Below are 18,555 nucleotides of genomic sequence, written 5' to 3' on the forward strand. Positions count from 1 at the left end.
TCAGAATTTTCCACAGTTTACTGTGATCCACACAGTCAAAGGCTTTGGCATAGTCAATAAAGCAGAAATAGATGTTTTTCTGGAACTCTCTTGCTTTTTTGATGATCCAGCAGATGTTGGCAATTTGATCTCTGGTTCATCTGCCTTTTCTAAAACCAGCTTGAACATCAGGAAGTTCATGGTTCACATATTGCTGAAGCCTGGCTTGGAGAATTTTGAGCATTACTTTACTAGCATGTGAGATGAGTGAAATTGTGCGGTAGTTTGAGCATTCTTTGGCATTGCCTTTCTTTGGGATTGGAATGAAAACTGACCTTTTCCAGTCCTGTGGCCACTGCTGAGTTTTCCAAATTTGCTGGCATATTGAGTGCAGCACTTTCACAGCATCATCTTTCAGGATTTGAAATAGCTCAACTGGAATTCCATCACCTCCACTAGCTTTGTTCACAGTGATGCTTTCTAAAGCCCACTTGACTTCATATTCCAGGATGTCTGGCTCTAGATGAGTGATCACATCATCATGATTATCTGGGTCATGAAGATCTTTTTTTGTACAGTTCTTCCGTGTATTCTTGCCACCTCTTCTTAATATCATCTGCTTTTGTTAGGTTCATACCATTTCTGTCCTTTATCAAGCCCATCTTTGCATGAAATGTTCCCTTGGTATCTCTAATTTTCTTGAAGAGATCTCTAGTCTTTCCCATTCTGTTGTTTTCCTCTATTTCTTTGCATTGATTGCTGAAGAAGACTTTCTTATCTCTTCTTGCTATCCTTTGGAACTCTGCATTCAGATGCTTATATCTTTCGTTTTCTCCTTTGCTTTTTGCCCCTCTCCTTTTCACAGCTATTTGTAAGGCCTCCCCAGACAGCCGTTTTGCTTTTTTGCATTTCTTTTCCATGGGGATGGTCTTGATCCCTGTCTCCTGTACAATGTCACGAACCTCATTCCATAGTTCATCAGGTACTCTATCTATCAGATCTAGGCCCTTAAATCTATTTCTCACTTCCACTGTATAATCATAAGGGATTTGATTTAGGTCATACCTGAATGGTCTAGCGGTTTTCCCTACTTTCTTCAATTTAAGTCTGAATTCGGCAATAAGGAGTTCATGATCTGAGCCACAGTCAGCTCCTGGTCTTGTTTTTGTTGACTGTATAGAGCTTCTCCATCTTTGGCTGCATAGAATATAATCAATCTGATTTCGGTGTTGACCATATGGTGATGTCCATGTGTAGAGTCTTCTCTTGTGTCATTGGAAGAGGGTGTTTGCTATGACCAGTGCATTTTCTTGGCAAAACTCTATTAGTCTTTGCCCTGCTTCACTGCATATTCCACGGCCAAATTTGCCTGTTACTCCAGGTGTTTCTTGACTTCCTACTTTTGCATTCCAGTCCCCTATAATGAAAAGGACATCTTTTTTGGGATGTTAGTTCTAAAAGGTCTTGTAGGACTTCATAAAACCATTCAACTTCAGCTTCTTCAGCATTACTGGTTGGGGCATAGACTTGGATAACTGTGATATTGAATGGTTTGCCTTGGAGACGAACAGAGATCATTCTGTCATTTTTTAGATTGCATCCAAGTACTGCATTTTGGACTCTTTTGTTGACCATGATGGCTACTCCATTTCTTCTGAAAGATTCCTGCCCGCAGTAGTAGATATAATGGTCATCTGAGTTAAATTCACCCATTCCAGTCCATTTTAGTTCGCTGATTCCTAGAATGTCAACGTTCACTCTTGCCATCTCCTGTTTGACCACTTCCAGTTTGTCTTGATTCATGGACCTGACATTTCAGGTTCCTATGCAATATTGCTCTTTACAGCATCAGATCTTGCTTCTATCACCAGTCACATGCACAACTGGGTATTGTTTTTGTTTTGGCTCCATCCCTTCATTCTTTCTGGAGTTACTTCTCCACTGATCTCCAGTAGCATATTGGGCACCTAATGACCTGGGGAATTCCTCTTTTGGTATCCTATCATTTTGCCTTTTCATGCTGTTCATGGGGTTCTCAAGGCAAGAATACTGAAGTGGCTTGCCATTCCCTTCTTCAGTGGACCACGTTCTGTCAGACCTCTCCACCATGACCCACCTGTCTTGGGTTGCCCCGCAGGCATGGCTTGGTTTCATTGAGTTAGACAAGGCTGTGGTCCTAGTGTGATTAGATTGACTAGTTTTCTGTGAGTATGATTTCAGTGTGTCTGCCCTCTGATGTCCTCTGGAACACCTACCATCTTACTTGGGTTTCTCTTACCTTGGGCGTGGGGTATCTCTTCACAGCTGCTCCAGCAAAGCACAACCGCTGCTCCTTACCTTGGACGAGGGGTATCTCCTTACTGCTGCTGTTCCTGACCTTCACATTCAAAGTCCCAGTTCAGACGCATGGAAGGGAACCCTTCCTCTACTAGGTGGGGCTGCATGGTCGGTCTCCCATCCGCTCTGGGAACATGTTTCCGTGCTTCTGACAGGATTCGCCCCCGTTCCTCTGTGGTAAAAAGCACCTGTAACAGCTGCTGACAATCATCCCAAGTAGGATTGTGAGTAAACGGATAGTGCCTAAAAGATCAATAAGGCCTTGGGGTTTTTCAGAAAAAGAGGGGTTTTGAGCTTTCTAGTTATATAAGTCGCTAGTAGAGAAAGGCCAGTATTGGTAATTCCGTTCCCCGTCAGGATTTGCCGGCCCAACCCGGACAGGAAAAGCTCCAACAGTGGATGAAGGGGCCTCTCGGCTCCCATAGTCAGACGAGTCTCTGCCCCCTCGGGTCCTTCCATGAGTTCCCTGGGCTGGCCCCCCTTCCTGCTGCAGAGCCGAGGGTTCTGGGTCCCTCCTTTGTTCTCCGGATGACACCTGAGGTACCTGCGGGAACAAGGGTGGCGGGATATATGAGGGAGGCGGGATTTCAGTGTCTAAATCAATCAGGCTAGGGTATAGAGAAGATTCCTGGAGTATCGGTTTCTTCCGGCTCTCCCGTGCCTCCCGGTCTTCTTCCTTAGAGGCCTCCACGACCAGGACCTGTGAAACAGAAGCACTGGGGGAGGTTGTGAGTAAAGGGTTTCAGCCAAACTGGAGGGTCTTCTACTAAATTTTCCCAGACCAGGATGTAAGGAGCTTGGTCCAGATGGCCCCAAGGGTCAGGAGCCATTATTTTTTCTTTAACAGCCTGGATGACCGGCAGGCCGAAAGTTCCCTCCGGTGGCCAGTGGACCTGAAATGTCGGCCACTCAGATGAGCATAGGGTTTTTAGCTTGCTCTTCTTTACTAGCATTGATAGATTCTGAGCCTTGGACTTAAAATTGGAAAAATGGTCAGTCATTACAGATAGCAGTGTAGAATAACTTTGACCCATGATGGCGACACCCACAATAAGCACACAAAAAGCAAGCATGGCGCCGGCACACAAAGACAAGTGACAGACAGTAGACGAACAAATATTGGCCAATAACACTGAACTAGGTTTATCCCGGGTTGCTGTTGTCCTGTTCCCCAAAGTTACCTTACCGAAGGGCGTCCACTGCCCACCAGACTCAGGATCTGGAGAAACGTTTTCCCCCGTTCCTTTACAGAATGGCTCACAGAACCAGCTGCCTTCCAGCTCGAATGCTGGGCCTCGGACTTATGCTGGCTGGGCGACTCTTTCGCCCCCTGACCTGATGCCGGCGTCCAGATATACTTCCTCCTAGTGAGGCTTCCCTTATGCTTGGAAGGTGTTGTTCTTCTCAGCCAGGGGATCTGGGACAAGCCCCCAAATGTTATGCCCAAGGTCCCATTCCCCAGAACTGAGAGAACAAGACATCCACAGCAATGCAAACACAAAAAGGGAATTTATTGCTAGCTCGAGCCAGGGCCCAAGTCACATCCAGAGCAGTGGAGTGGAACAAGGGCCCCGAGCCCTGAATTACAGCACTATTTATAGGTTTAAGACAAAGACAGGGAGTTGGCGGGGTGGATTGGTTGCAAGCGTTCCTTAGCATCTACTAATTGGCTAGATTTTCGTGCGTGGGTTTTCTTAGGGGGTTTTCATTCTCGTCCTGATAAGCTTGAACCAGGCTACAGGGAATACACTGATTGGTCGAGTCTTGGTGCCAGCAGAGGATGATCTCAGCTCCTCCTTGGCAATAACTCAGCCCCTCTGTAGAGGAGACTTAGGCCTACCTTGGCCCCCTGAAGCCTGTCATGGCGCGTGTTTGGTCCCAACAGTCTTTCCTGTTTTTAGAGAGCTAGTTTAGAGATGGCCACATGCTAACCCATGGGATAGGTTTTCTTCATAGAGTGATTTAAATCTCCAGCTCTTAAAAAACTAATTCCAAAGGATATTGAAAAAAAAAGTCACCTTTGTAAAACTAAAAAAAAAGCTATGTTTTAAATGTCAGCTTCAAAATGTGTAGTAGAAGAGTTCAAAATCTAAAACTTCAGATTTCAAAACAGATGGCTTGGGTTGAGTTCCTGCTTACTCTTAACTAGCTGTGTGAACTTGAACCTGTTACTTAAGCTCTCTGAGCCTCAGTTTTCTCAATTGTAAAGTGTTACAAAAGTGCATGCCTCTAAAATCATTCTGAAAGGTTTATGAATTCCAGAAGTCTCCTGGATATCAGGGTCGGGGCTTTCCTTTAGCCCCCAATTTTTCACTCCAGCCAAGTTTCCACCTTTTGGTCTCTCAAATGTGACAGCTCCTGATTACTATGCCTAGATGGTTTATATCACAGCAGAAAAAAGATATACAAGAAACATCCTTTGAAAGCAGATACTCATTTCTAGTTCTCTTTAGTGCTGCTAATCTTCAGCTACATCTTCCCAGTTCCGGGTTATTGAATTGTTTTCAGTGTTAACTACATTTACCCAGCTTCTCCTTTCTGCCAGGCACAATTTTAGGCACTTTCATTCATTTATCTCATTTAATTTTAACAGAAACCTTAAATGAATGGTGTTATTTTTCAAAAGTAGGCACAATACTGATCCCCAAAGGTGTCCATGCTCTAAATATCAAGTTCTATAGTTATGTTATTTTACATGGCAAAAGGGACTCGCAGATGTGATTAAGATTAAGGATCTTGAGACGGGGAAATTTTCCTGGATTATCCCAAAGGGGTATGAACCCCCTTGGGCTAAGCTCAGTGAGTCTCTTACCAGACTTCTGACCTCCAGAACTGTTAAAATAGCAAATTTGTGTTGTATTAAGCCAATAAGTTTGTGGAAGTTTGTTACAGTAATAATAGGAAATTAATATACATCCTTTCTCATGTAATTTTAAAACTGTGTATGGTTAGGCCATTCAAGATAGCTGTTCTCTTGCTCTCTGTACACCCTCTGCTCAACCAGTGCCTGCTTTACCAAAACCCTACTCACAGGACACGTACATACTTGTCCTTGATCTAGCTAGTGACTGCCCTTATCAAAGGAGTGATGAGGGCTGTGCCCCTCCGTTAGTTTCCCTGGTAACCAGCCAGTCAACCTGACGTCAGATTCCCCTTAGCTGGTAATCTCTCCTCCCACTGGGAGCAAACACTGCTGTCATGTCTGCTGCACACAGGGTGGGGGGAGAGGTTGTTGCTGCAGGACCTTGTTTCCAACATGTAAGCTCCCCTTGTCCATCAAACCCTGGATGTCTGTCACCTGGCTCCAGCCTCCTCCTCCAGCCTTGAAGCTAGATAAGCACAGGCCTTACAGGACTGCGTGCTCCAGCCCAACACTTAGAGAAATAAATTCTGTTCTAACTTCCACTCAGCCTCACCTTTTGGGTCCCCTCTCTCTTCACTTTGCCATCAGTCTTTGTTGTCTCAGGTCTAGCCACTACCTTTTCTCTAATGCTCTATCACACACATGTTAGGCATGGACTATTACATTACCTCTTTGATGTTGATATTAAAGTATCACATCTTTTATCTATCCCTCATTCAGTGGCATATGTGCAGATATTAACTATATAGAAAAAAATGTCAGACTTTAGATAAAAGGTAATATGTTGTACCTTACATGTGTGAGCCCAGTTGCTCAGTCATGTCCAACTCTTTGTGACCCCATGGACTGTAGCCCACCAGGCTCCTCTGTGCGTGGAAATTTCCAGGCAAGGATACTGGAGTGGGTTGCCATTTCCTACTCCAAGGGATCTTCCCCACCCAGGGACTGAACCCATGTCTCCTGAGCTGGTGGCAGATTCTTTACCATTGGAACCACCTGGGAAGCCCACTACCTTAAATATGTAAATAACCATAATAAATTGAAATCTAGTTGATTAGCAAAGACCTTAATTAAGACTTTATTTAATTGACTAGCTCTACCAGACTTCAGGCAATAAAGCTTCCAAATTGGGCCCTTGGACACATGCTTTGGTATGACTGGCTTTTCCACTTGGGTCTGAAGAAAAAGTGAAAGTGTTAGTTACTCAGTCATGTAGGACCACATGGACTGTAGCCCTCCAGGCTCCTCCGTCCATGGAATTCTCCAAACAAAAATATTGGAGTGGGTAGCCACTCCATTCTCCAGGGGATCTTCCTGGCCCAGGTCTCCTGCATTGCAGGCAGATTCCTTACCATCAGAGCCATTAGAGAATCTCCCACCTGGGTCTGGGAGATGTCAGCTTGGCCATTCACTACAAGAAACCTACATGGAAAAGATCCATTCTGGCCTCAGGCCTAAAACCACATTTTCTCATTTTAGATTCACCATAAAATCCTGTACTTGGGAAATTATTGATTTGTCATTATAAAAGATGAAACCTTGATTCTACCAGTATATGAATTAAAGAAATAAAAATTCTATCCAGTTTGTGAATATATCATACTGGATGTAATTAATTGTAGGGGTATCTGTCTATCCTTTAAACTGAACCACAAGTTCCCTGAGTGCCCTGTTCAAGGCTGTATTCTCAGCACCCAACACAGTCCATATCGCTGTGAGAAGACTCAGTAAATCTTGAATAATTAATTATTAATTTACTTATTAAACAGGGCAGATGTGGGGTAAGCCAGTTTTGTAAGGTTGTCTTTGCTCCTTCCCTGGCAGTGCCTTTCTTTTATGTGTGGGCACTAGTTTCCTTTTTCTACCCCCTTCCAATGCTCCCTCATCATAGCCCATGGTCCTCTCATGATCTTTCCTTTGTAGGGGCCCCTGCCTCCAGCTCGGTTCAATCTTGTACTTTCCCATTTAGGGAGAATGAAGAATATGATTCTTAGTTTTTGATGTTTGGCTTGAACTGACTCTGTTACAGAAAAGGACTTCCCTGGTGGCTCAGATGGTAAAGAACCTGCCTGCAATGCAGCAGATCTGCATTTAATCCTGGGTCAGGAAGATCCCCTGGAGAAGAGAATGGCTACCTACTTCAGTGTTCTTGCCTGGAGAATTCCATAGTTACAGTCCATGGGGTCACAAAGAATGGGATGCAACCGAGCAAGTAAGCACACATACACACTGTTACAAAATGGCTTTAATTCTCTGGACCAGGCAGATGTTTAGAGATGACCTGTTTACTTCTGTGTGCTTTTGAAACTTTATCAGAAACACTTCTGCTGGGCTGCTTGAACTGTAACTTCAATGAGGGAAACAATACCTCTTATTCACCTTATCCCTTTCCCCTCAGCCCGTGGATTTTGGTTCTATCCTCTATGCAGACTTTCTTCCAGGAAATTCTCTTGGACAGGACTTCCAGTGACTCCAGACAGCCCTCTTTGCACTGTGGACCATATCTAGTCTACAAGAAACAGTCACATATCTAACCCACAGCTAGAGGTGAGTGCATTTACTTCCCAGATACAGCAGCTTATGCTCACTCTTCCACAAAGTGGCTCACAGCAATCTCCCCTGCACAATTAGACCTCAGTCTCTGGGTCTCCCACAATCCAGGAGATACATCTCAAACTCCTGAAATAGTTGCACTGGAACTGCTTTGCTCCACGCTTAAAATAAAGGTAATAAAGATCTCCATGCTACATCCTTAAAGGAGAGTATTGATTTAAAAAAAAAAAAACTTGACAAAATTTCTCTCTTAAGAAATCTTTTCACGTATACTTCCTTTTTTTATTTTCCACCTTTGGCGTCAATGGAAGGATCATTCTTACCACTTTGCCTGAGACTGTCCCAGTTTGGGCACTGAAAATCCTCATCCTGGTAAGCCCCTCAGTTCCAGGCAATGTGACAGTGGATAACCCTACCTCTAGGTGAAAGGTCCAAAAGTCACAAAACTGATATTTTGTTCACATGCTTCCAGAATCTTCATTTTGATGCACCCTAGCACAGTGTATCAATATTATTTTATTGTCTTGTTATCAAGTCTAAGCTCACTCTGCTCACTGCACAACAAATCAATAAGTTGGAGACAAGGTATTGAGGTAAGGAATACAACTTTATTCAGAAAGCCAGTAGACCAAGAAGATGGCAGACTAATGTCTCAAAATAGCCGTCTTATCAGGGTCTGGATGCCAGGTTCTTTTATCAAATAGAGATGGGAGAAGGTAAGGAAGTAAAGCAAAAAAGCCATTAATCTTGCAAATATCTCCTGGAATGGCCAACCTTATGTAGGGAATGTGTTAATTTTTTCTTCTAGCCACCCACAGGTGGACACGGTCCTGAACAAAGGCATTTTGGTTTAACATTCAGGCAGAAGGACAGGGTTCCCCCCAAAGCAGACCATTATATATGGATAGTGTGCTTTTAGTGAACAAAAGCAACAGAAAGCAAAACTTAAAATAAATAAAACAGATCCAACATGAAGTCAAAATTGTTTCTTCCCTGTGATAGTCCAAAATTTTCAGCTTAATATCCCATTAATTATGTACAGATACTTTTCATTATAGGGGACTGGAATACAAAAGTAGGAAGTCAAGAAACACCTGGAGTAACAGGCGAATTTGGCCTTGAAGTACAGAATAAAGCAAGGCAAAGGCTAATAGAGTTTTGCCAAAAGAACACACTGGTCATAGCAAACACCCTCTTCCAACAACACAAGAGAGGACTCTACACATGGACATCACCAAGTGGCCAACAGCAAAATCAGATTTATTGTATTCTTTGCAGCCAAAGATGGAGAAGCTATATACAGTCAGCGAAAACAAGACCAGGAGCTGACTGTGGCTCAGATCATGAACTCCTTGTTGCCAAATTCAGACTTAAATTGAAGAAAGTGGGGAAACCACTAGACCACTCAGGTATGACCTAAATCAAATCCCTTATGATTATATAGTAGAAGTCACATGTAGATTCAAGGAATTAGGTCTGATAGACAGAGTACCTGATGAACTATGGACAGAGGTTCATGACATTGTACAGGAGACAGGGATCAAGACCATCCCCGAGAAAAAGAAATGCAAAAAGGCAAAATGGCTGTCTGAGGAGGCTTTAAAAATAGCTGTGAAAAGAAGAGAAGCGAACAGCAAAGGAGAGATGGAAAGATATAAGCATTTGAATGCAGAGTTCCAAAGAATAGCATGAGGAGATTAAAAAAGCCTTCCTCAGTGATCAATGCAAAGAAATAGAGGAAAACAATAGAATGGGAAAGACTAGAGATCCCTTCAAGAAAATTAGAGATACCAAGGGAACATTTCATGCAAAGATTGGCTGGATAAAGGACAGAAATGGTATGGACCTAACAGAAGCAGAAGATATTAAGAAGAGATGGTAAGAATTCACACAAGAACTGTACAAAAAAGATCTTCATGACCCAGATAATCACGATGGTGTGATCACTCACCTGGAGCCAGACGTCCTGGAATGTGAAGTCAAGTGGGCCTTAGGAAGCATCACTATGAACAAAGCTAGTGGAGGTGATGGAATCCCAGTTGAGCTATTTCAAATCCTGAAAGATGACGCTGTGAAAGTGCTGCACTCAATATGCCAACAAATTTGGAAAACTCAGCAGTGGCCACAGGACTGGAAAGGGTCCATTTTCATTCCAATCCCAAAGAAAGGCAATGCCAAAGAATGCTCAAACTACTGCACAATTGCACTCATCTCACATGCTAGTAAAGTAATGCTCAAAATTCTCCAAGCCAGGCTTCAGCAGTACATGAACTGTGAACTTCCAGATGTTCAAGCTGGATTTAGAAAAGGCAGAGGAACCAGAGATCAAATTGCCAACATCCTCTGGATCATCGAAAAAGCAAGAGAGTTCCAGAAAAACATCTATTTCTGCTTTATTGACCATGCCAAAGCCTTTGACTGTGTGGATCACAATAAACTGTGGAAAATTCTGAAAGAGATGGGAATACCAGACCACCTGACCTGCCTCTTGAGAAATCTGTATGCAGGTCAGGAAGCAAGTTAGAACTGGATATGGAACAACAGACTGGTTCCAAATAGGAAAAGGAGTACGTCAAGGCTGTATATTGTCACCCTGCTTATTTAACTTATATGCAGAGTACATCATGAGAAACGCTGGGCTGGAAGAAGCACAAGCTGGAATCAAGATTGCCGGGAGAAATATCAATAACCTCAGATATGCAGATGACACCACCCTTATGGCAGAAAGTGAAAATGAACTAAAGAGCCTCTTGATGAAAGTGAAAGAGGAGAGTGAAAAAATTGGCTTAAAACTCAACATTCAGAAAATGAAGGTCATGGCATCTGGTCCCATCACCTCATGGCAAATAGATTGAGAAACACTGGAAACTGTGGCTGACTTTATTTTGGGGGGCTCCAAATCACTGCAGATGGTAATTGCAGCCATGAAATTAAAAGACGCTTACTCCTTGGGAGGAAAGTTATGACCAACCTAGACAGCATATTAACAAGCAAGACATTACTTTGCCAACAAAGGTCCATCTAGTCAAGGCTATGGTTTTTCCAGTAGTCATGTATGGATATGAGAGTTGGACTATAAAGAAAGCTGAGCTCAGAAGAATTGATGCTTTGAACTGTGGTGTTGGAGAAGACTCTTGAGAGTCCCTTGGACTGCAAGGAGATCCAACCAGTCCATCCTAAAGGAGATCAGTCATGGGTGTTCACTGGAAGGACTGATTACTGAAACTCCAATACTTTGACCACCTGATGGGAAGAGCTGACTCATTTGAAAAGACCCTGATGCTAGGAAAGATTGAGGGCAGGAGGAGCAGGGGATGACAGAGGATGACATGGTTAGATGGCATCACTGATTTATGGACATGGGTTTGGGTGAACTCAAGGAGTTAGTGATGGACAGGGAGGCCAGGCATGCTGCGGTCCATGGGGTAGCAAAGAGTCCAAAACAACTGAGCGACTGAACTGAACTAAACTGAACACATATACAGTGTACCAGACAGAACTATTGTGACTACCTTCACTTTACAGAAGAATAAATGGAGAATTACAGGAATCTGTAACTTTTTCAAAGCCTCATTTTTGCTGAGAAATAGAAACAACTAGATCCCTTATACTGATATTTGTCAGGTGGAAGGAGAAAATAACCATGAGCTAAAAACACAAAAAACTGTCCCTCTCAGTGTCTTCATCCTAAGAGGTGGCTCCCAGTTCACTGAAGAAGATATCCTTGGTTCAAAAAGGGACAAAAGTTTTCTAATCCTCAAAAGAATTTATATACATGCAGAGAGAAGAAAGTACTTTAAAAATACAAGTAAATGCTCTAAGCAAAAGAATTCTCTTTCATTGTTTGCAATAGGAAATACTCAGCCTCTTACTTTTTATTTTTATGTCCTTATAACTACATAAAAATTACGTATGTATGTGTGTTTATGTCGGAGAAGGCAATGGCACCCCACTCCAGTACTCTTGCCTGGAAAATCCCATGGACAGAAGAGCCTGGAAGGCTGCAGTCCATGGAGTCGCTGAGGGTCGGACACGACTGAGCGACTTCACTTTCACTTTTCACTTTCATGCATTGGAGAAGGAAATGGCAACCCACTCCAGTGTTCTTGCCTGGAGAATCCCAGGGACGGGGGAGCCTGGTTGGCTGCCGTCAATGGGGTCGCACAGAGTCGGACACGACTGAAGCGACTTAGCAGCAGCAAGTGTGTTTATGTGTACATATAGAACTCTACAAAAACTGTCTTTATATATGTGTACATATATGATATGTTAATAATTATGTATTTTAAAATGATGACAAAATGACTATAAGATAAAAAATGGTATATAAAAAGAGTAGATGGTAAAAATATACCCAAAAGTTAGCATTACTTACATATGCATATGAAAGTTCTGTGCCATTTTTATTTCCTACTTTCTACTTTCCAGTATGTTGAATGATTTTGTCACAAGCATATATTCTGTTTTTAGTTGAAAATAAAAGTTGAAAGCACAGTTTAAAAAATACTGAAAAATATTTCCCAAGAATTTTCTGTAAAACTTCCCCATCTGTGGGAAAACAAGATGCCATTTTTTAAATTAAAAATAATTTGAGGCATTCAGTACAGTTCTATATCATGCTTTGTTTTCTTGGTTTCAGAGTGGTTTACTATCTAGTAAGGCAGAGGCCAGTGGTGACTTTCTCTGAATTTAGTTTCTATAGCTGGCAGTGTTCATATATCAGTGAAATAGAAAAGTTGATTTGTTTTTAGCATGATGAAAGCAGAGAGCCAGACACAGGTTCAGTGGCAGAGCAACTGCCCCTGGCAATGGATGAGTAATGAAATATTTCATAACCACAGTGATTCAAGTAACAGTAATGAAGCTAGTTTCAAAATCGGTCCCTCTTCTGAATGTAAGACATTCGTACTGTTCTTTTATCACAAGAGAAATGGTTTTCAAACAGGGCGGGGGCTGGAATTCAAATCTAGGGCAATGTGGCTCAGAATAGTTAAACACTGACTTCCCTGGTGGCTCAGAGGGTAAAGCGTCTGTCTACAATGCAGGAGACCTGAGTTCGATCCCTGGATTGGGAAGATCCCCTGGAGAAGGAAATGGCAATCCATTCCAGGACTATTGCCTGGAAAATCCCATGGACAGAGGAGCCTGGTAGGCTACAGTCCATGCGGTCGCAAAGAGTCGGACACGACTGAGCGACTTCACTGTATCACTATATGTTATATAGTTACCAGATTCTTACGTAGAGAAAACACTGGAAGAAAGAGTGCAACTGTAGAAAATTTCTATAACAGTGACCTATTGGATTAACCGAGCTAGGTGGGAGCAAAGGAGACAAACAGGATATATCTAATGACTCCTTACCCTCATTTTTTAAGTTCTTGAATGTCTCCAGAAAATAACACTAACCACTTCTAATCCAAATCTGTTGTAGATGATGTGCAGCGTCAGAAATGTACAGGTGGCTATAAAATCTTAGCATAAAGGTTTTTTTTTTTTTTTTCCAGAAAAGTTACCTAATTAATTAGCATTGGTTAGGGTGAAAAGATCACTATCCAGGGACATTCTCCAAGACTGTGACTCTTCAAAAATGTCAATAATATGAAAGACAAAACAAAAGCCTGGAAGCTCCTTACAATTAAAGAGATTCAAGAGACAAGACAACTGAATGAAATATATGACCGTTGATTAGATGCTGAATTTTTTTAAGAGGGAATATGAGGAATATCATCAGCACAATTGAGGATATTTTAGTATTGACTGTATATTAGATAATAAGATTGTATTAATGTTAAAACTGTGGGTGGAATAATGGCATTGCAGTATATAGGAAGACATCCTAGTTTTTAGGAGATAATTCTGACATACCGAGGAATGTAGAGGACTGGTGCTTGCAACTTATTTTTAAATGATTTTGCAAAATGAACAAAAGTGCATACACATGTATGAAATGAAGTAGAAAATAAAGTAGCAATGCTAACAAGTGATACACCCACAAGATATTCTATAGGTGTTTTTCCCCCAGTTTTTCAAAATAAAAAGTTAAAAAGACATATAATCCTCCGAGGAAATTAGGGCTCCATTTCCAGGTCTATATGACTTTTCAGATTTAGATAGACTAACCCTAACAGAAATATCTATTTGCTAAATTATCATCCACTTGGAAAATATTTATAAACAGTATGGAAATATCCAGCACCATCACTGGCTCTCATTAATCTTGAAGCAAATTGTATCCTTTAACATTTGTGTGAACTTTCAAAGCAGAAGTAAACCTCAGTCAAATTTTCAAACTGAAATAATTAGGAAACTAAACAGTGAATGTTCAAAGCACTCTAACAGTTTTCTGCATTAATAGAAGAGCTTTGAAATGCTTGGCCATAATATTCCTGTGGCTTTTTACAAGGATTAAAGTTAAAAAATTTTTTTTGTAATCTCTGCAACAGTGGAGGGAGAGGGGTATAAAAATCATTAAGCAGAAAATCTTCAAGAATTATAGTCTTTAGAAATTCATTTCTGTTATTTTCTCCCTACAGCTCTCCTGCACAAGAAAGGATTGACTGAGGTGGTGCCAAGAATTTTTTACTACAAAATGTTATGATGCTTGTGTGGCTTACACATCCAGACAACATCTGGCACACCCAGTTAAGTCAACTACAATTAGTGAAGGGCCTGCTAAAGATATGACACATTGAATAGTTAAATCATGATTTCTTTTAATGATGATGAACTCAGTTTGGAGTTAAGAAAATATAATTTCAGGCTTTCATCCCTTATATTCCCTGAAAAGTGAAAAAGAAAATCTATTTATCCCCATACTGGAATTCCTAAAAATTATTATTAAATTTCTACTTTATTGAGTGACTTGAAAATGTGTCTGAAAGCTAGTTTCGCTCTATTGCTGAATCAGTTTAGTTCAGTCACTCATTTATTTCTGACTCTTTGCAACCCCATGGACTGCACTACGCCAGGCCTCCCTGTCCATCACCAACTCCCGGAGCTTGCTCAAACTCATGTCCATCCAGTCGGTGATACCAGCCAAGCATTTCATCCTCTGTCATCCCCTTCTCATGCCTTCAATCTTTCCCAGCATCAAGGTCTTTTCCAATGAGTCAGTTCTTCACACCAAGTGGCCAAAGTATTGGAGCTTCAGCTTCAGCATCAGTCATTCCAATGAATATTCAGGACTGAGTTCCTTTAGGATTGACTGGTTGGACCTCCTTGCAGTCCAAGGGACTCTCAAGAGTCTTCTCCGACACCACAGTTCAAAAGCATCAATTCTTTGGCTCTCAGCTTTCTTTATGGTCTAACTATTGTTGAATACAAATTTATGATAATTTCTATAGATCTTCACATGGTAGAAAAAGCTTTCAAAATGTTTAAATATATAATACTTCTATGAAATATCTGCTTAAATCTAGAGTGACCTGACAATTCTTTTTCTTTAATCAAGATAGTTTTTTATTTTTAACTATGAAAGTATGATAACACATTTATAGGAAACTTACAAAATAGAGAACAAAGTTACATATAGTTTCACTATATATATTACAATTTTTAAACAGAAAAATTAAGATTTTTAGTTGTAGTTTCAATATAAAACTTCAAAAATTAATAAAATGAATAGACATCAAAGTAGAAGCATATAGTAGACCTGAAAAGCACTGCGAACTAATTCAACATAATTAAGATTTACACAATTTTCACACAACAGCAGGATATAAATTCTATTTAAGTTCCCATAGACCATAAACCAGAAGACACTGAAACATATCCAGGGACATAAAACAAGGTGCAAAAATTTCATGGATCAAAAGTATTGAAACCCTACAGACTCTGTTCTCTTTTACCTGTGGCACTTTGTTAGAAATAATTATCAAAAGATATTTGAAAGTAACTCACATATTTTCAAGTGCAATGTGACGTTTACCAAGAGAGATCTTTGACTTACCCATTGAAAGCCTTAATAAAGTTAAAAGACCCAAAAACCACTGAGGGTAATTGCACAGAAGAAAGCATTTAAATGAGAAATTAATATAAAAATGTGAGATTAATATCAAGGATACTTTAAAAACACCATGTATTTGGAAATTAAATGTCAACTTTTAAATGATGGGTGTACTAAGACACCACAACAAGGAAAATTAGAAAATATTTATAACAGAACAAAAATTTAAAAGGAATTTATCAGAATTTGTTGCATGCAGCTGAAGCTGCTCAGTGCAACTGAATACAATGTAGAATCTTGAATAAGGTATGAAAACAAATAATAGACACAAGCTTAAAATTTTGTGACGTTTGAGCAAAATCTGTGCTTTAGTTAATACTGTGTCACATGTTAATTTCCTATTTTTTTTTTTTTGCAACACAGTATTTCTTTTTATTGTCGGAACTGGATTATAAGTTTCAAGCCTCATTCAAATAATTTTAATAATAAAAGTTATTAAAATAATAAACTTTCTAGACTTTTAGCAATAATACTAGATGCTGGAACAAATGGAACCATATCAAAGTTTTGAGTGAATATAAGTTAGCAATCTAACATTCTATTCATACTTAGTCAAAAAAGTAGAACCAAAATGTCATACATTTTTTAGCTAAGCAAAATTTCATGTTTTCTAAAATATTATATGTTATATATAAATTATATTGCACATGCTGTATATGTATCTATCTATCTCTCTATATATATATTTGAAAGTGTTAGTTGCTCAATCATGTCTGACTCTTTGTGACCCCATGGACTGTAGCCTGCAGGCTCCTTCGTCCATGGAATTCTCCAGGCAAGAATACTAGAGTAGGCAGCCATTCCATTCTCCAGAGGATCTTCCCAATCCAAGAATCAAACTTGGGTCTCCAGCACTGCAGGCAGACTTTTTTTTTCTTTACTGTTTGAGCCACCAGGGAAGCCCATATATATATATATATATATATATATATATATATATATATATACAAAAGCTTTTCTACTACACTTGATAGAGACTTGAGAAAGAACAACAAAACAAAGAAATGGAGAAATTGGAAAACAAACTGAATGAGATGGGAACACTGAATATGAAAAATAAAAAGTGAATAAACTAGATAAAAGTAAAACATCATCAGATAGTACAGTTGTTTTTAAACATAGCTGATTATTATAATCACATCTGGAGCTTTGGAGTGAAAAGCAATACCTGGACATTTGATATTTTTCAAAAAATTCCAAGATAACTCCAAAATGCTTCTGGATTTTAAAAAGTGCTTATAGGTTTTTCTATTAAATGGTAGTTACAGCAATATAGAATTCTATTATTTTCTGTTGATGGATCATTATACAAGGTTTTAGAATGAATAACAGTTACATAATCACAATAGTAAAAGATAGTTATCAGTTTTCACAATCAATAGCTAGACAAAAAACAATTGCAAGCCATATGGAAATATGATTAACCTAACAATATAAAATAGTTACATATAATTTGGGAATTTAAGTCAAGTGATGTGGTAAGTGGAAGTGTATACATGTACATGTTTCATCTACCTAGTCAGTCTATGTCTTTTGGTTGATGCATTTAATCTATCTACATTTAAGGTAATTATTGAGATGTACGATCCTATCGGGCTTCCCACGTGGCACTGCTGCTGCTGCTAAGTCGCTTGAGTCATGTGCGACTCTGTGCAACCCCATAGATGCAGCCCACCAGGCTCCCCCGTCCCTGGGATTCTCCAGGCAAGAACACTGGAGTGGGTTGCCATTTCCTTCTCCAGTGCATGAAAGTGAAGTTGCTTGGTCGTGTCCGACTCTTTGCAACCCCATGGACTGCAGCGTGCCAGGCTCCTCCATTCATGGGATTTTCCAGGCAAGAGTACTGGAGTGGGGTGCCATCGCCTTCCCCGCCATGTGTCACTAGTGGTAAAGAATCTGCTGCAATGCAGGAAATCCAAGTTTGATCACTGGTTTGGGAAGATCCCCTGGAGGAGGGCATGGCAACCCACTCCAGTATTCTTGCCTGGAGAATCCCATGGACAGAAGAGCCAGGTGGGCTACAGTCCGTAGGGTTGCAAAGAATTCAGACACAATCAAAGCAATTTAGCATGCACACATGCATGATCCTATGAACATTTTCTTAAATTTTGGGGGCTTATTTGTAGGCCTTTTCCTTCTCTTGTGTTTCCTGCTTAGAGAAGCTCCTTTCGTTTTTGTTGTAAAGCTGATTTGGTGGTGCTGAATTTGCTTAACTGTTGCTTGTCTATAGCTTTTGATTTCTCAGTCAAATCTGAACCAGAGTCTGTTTAGCGTAAGCGAATAATGTAAAGCACCGTACATTCTAAGAACTGACTGTAGTCTCTTTTGTCACTGTTTCCTCATATATTTTCAATTACAACTACTTTTGCTCATTGGAAAAAAAATGATTTTTCAAGTCCATTCTATGAATTTGAAATGTAAAACACAAAATGTGAGTCTTAATATAAACTATGAAAGTGAAAGTGTTAGTCTCTCAGTTGTGTCTGATTTTTTGTGATCCCATGGTCTATAGCCCACCAGGCTCCTCTGCCCATGGAATTCTCCAGGCAAGTATACTGGAGTGGGTAGCCATTCCCTTTTCCAGGGATCTTCCCAACCCAGTGATTGAACCTGATCTCCTGCATTGCAGGTGGATTACCATCTGAGCCCTAATGAAGCCCAGAAAGCTTAGTCATAAATTTTCTTGCAAAAGACTATCCTAATACAAGTACTGTTTCAAAAAAAGTTATAAATTTATATGACAAAAGATCTCCAAACCATAGCACAAATAGTCCATTTTTTTTGAAATAAATATTCAAGATGGTAATATTGCATTGCT

This window comes from Oryx dammah, unplaced genomic scaffold (assembly GCF_014754425.2).
Source record: "Oryx dammah isolate SB20612 unplaced genomic scaffold, SCBI_Odam_1.1 HiC_scaffold_29, whole genome shotgun sequence".
NCBI lineage: Eukaryota > Metazoa > Chordata > Mammalia > Artiodactyla > Bovidae > Oryx > Oryx dammah.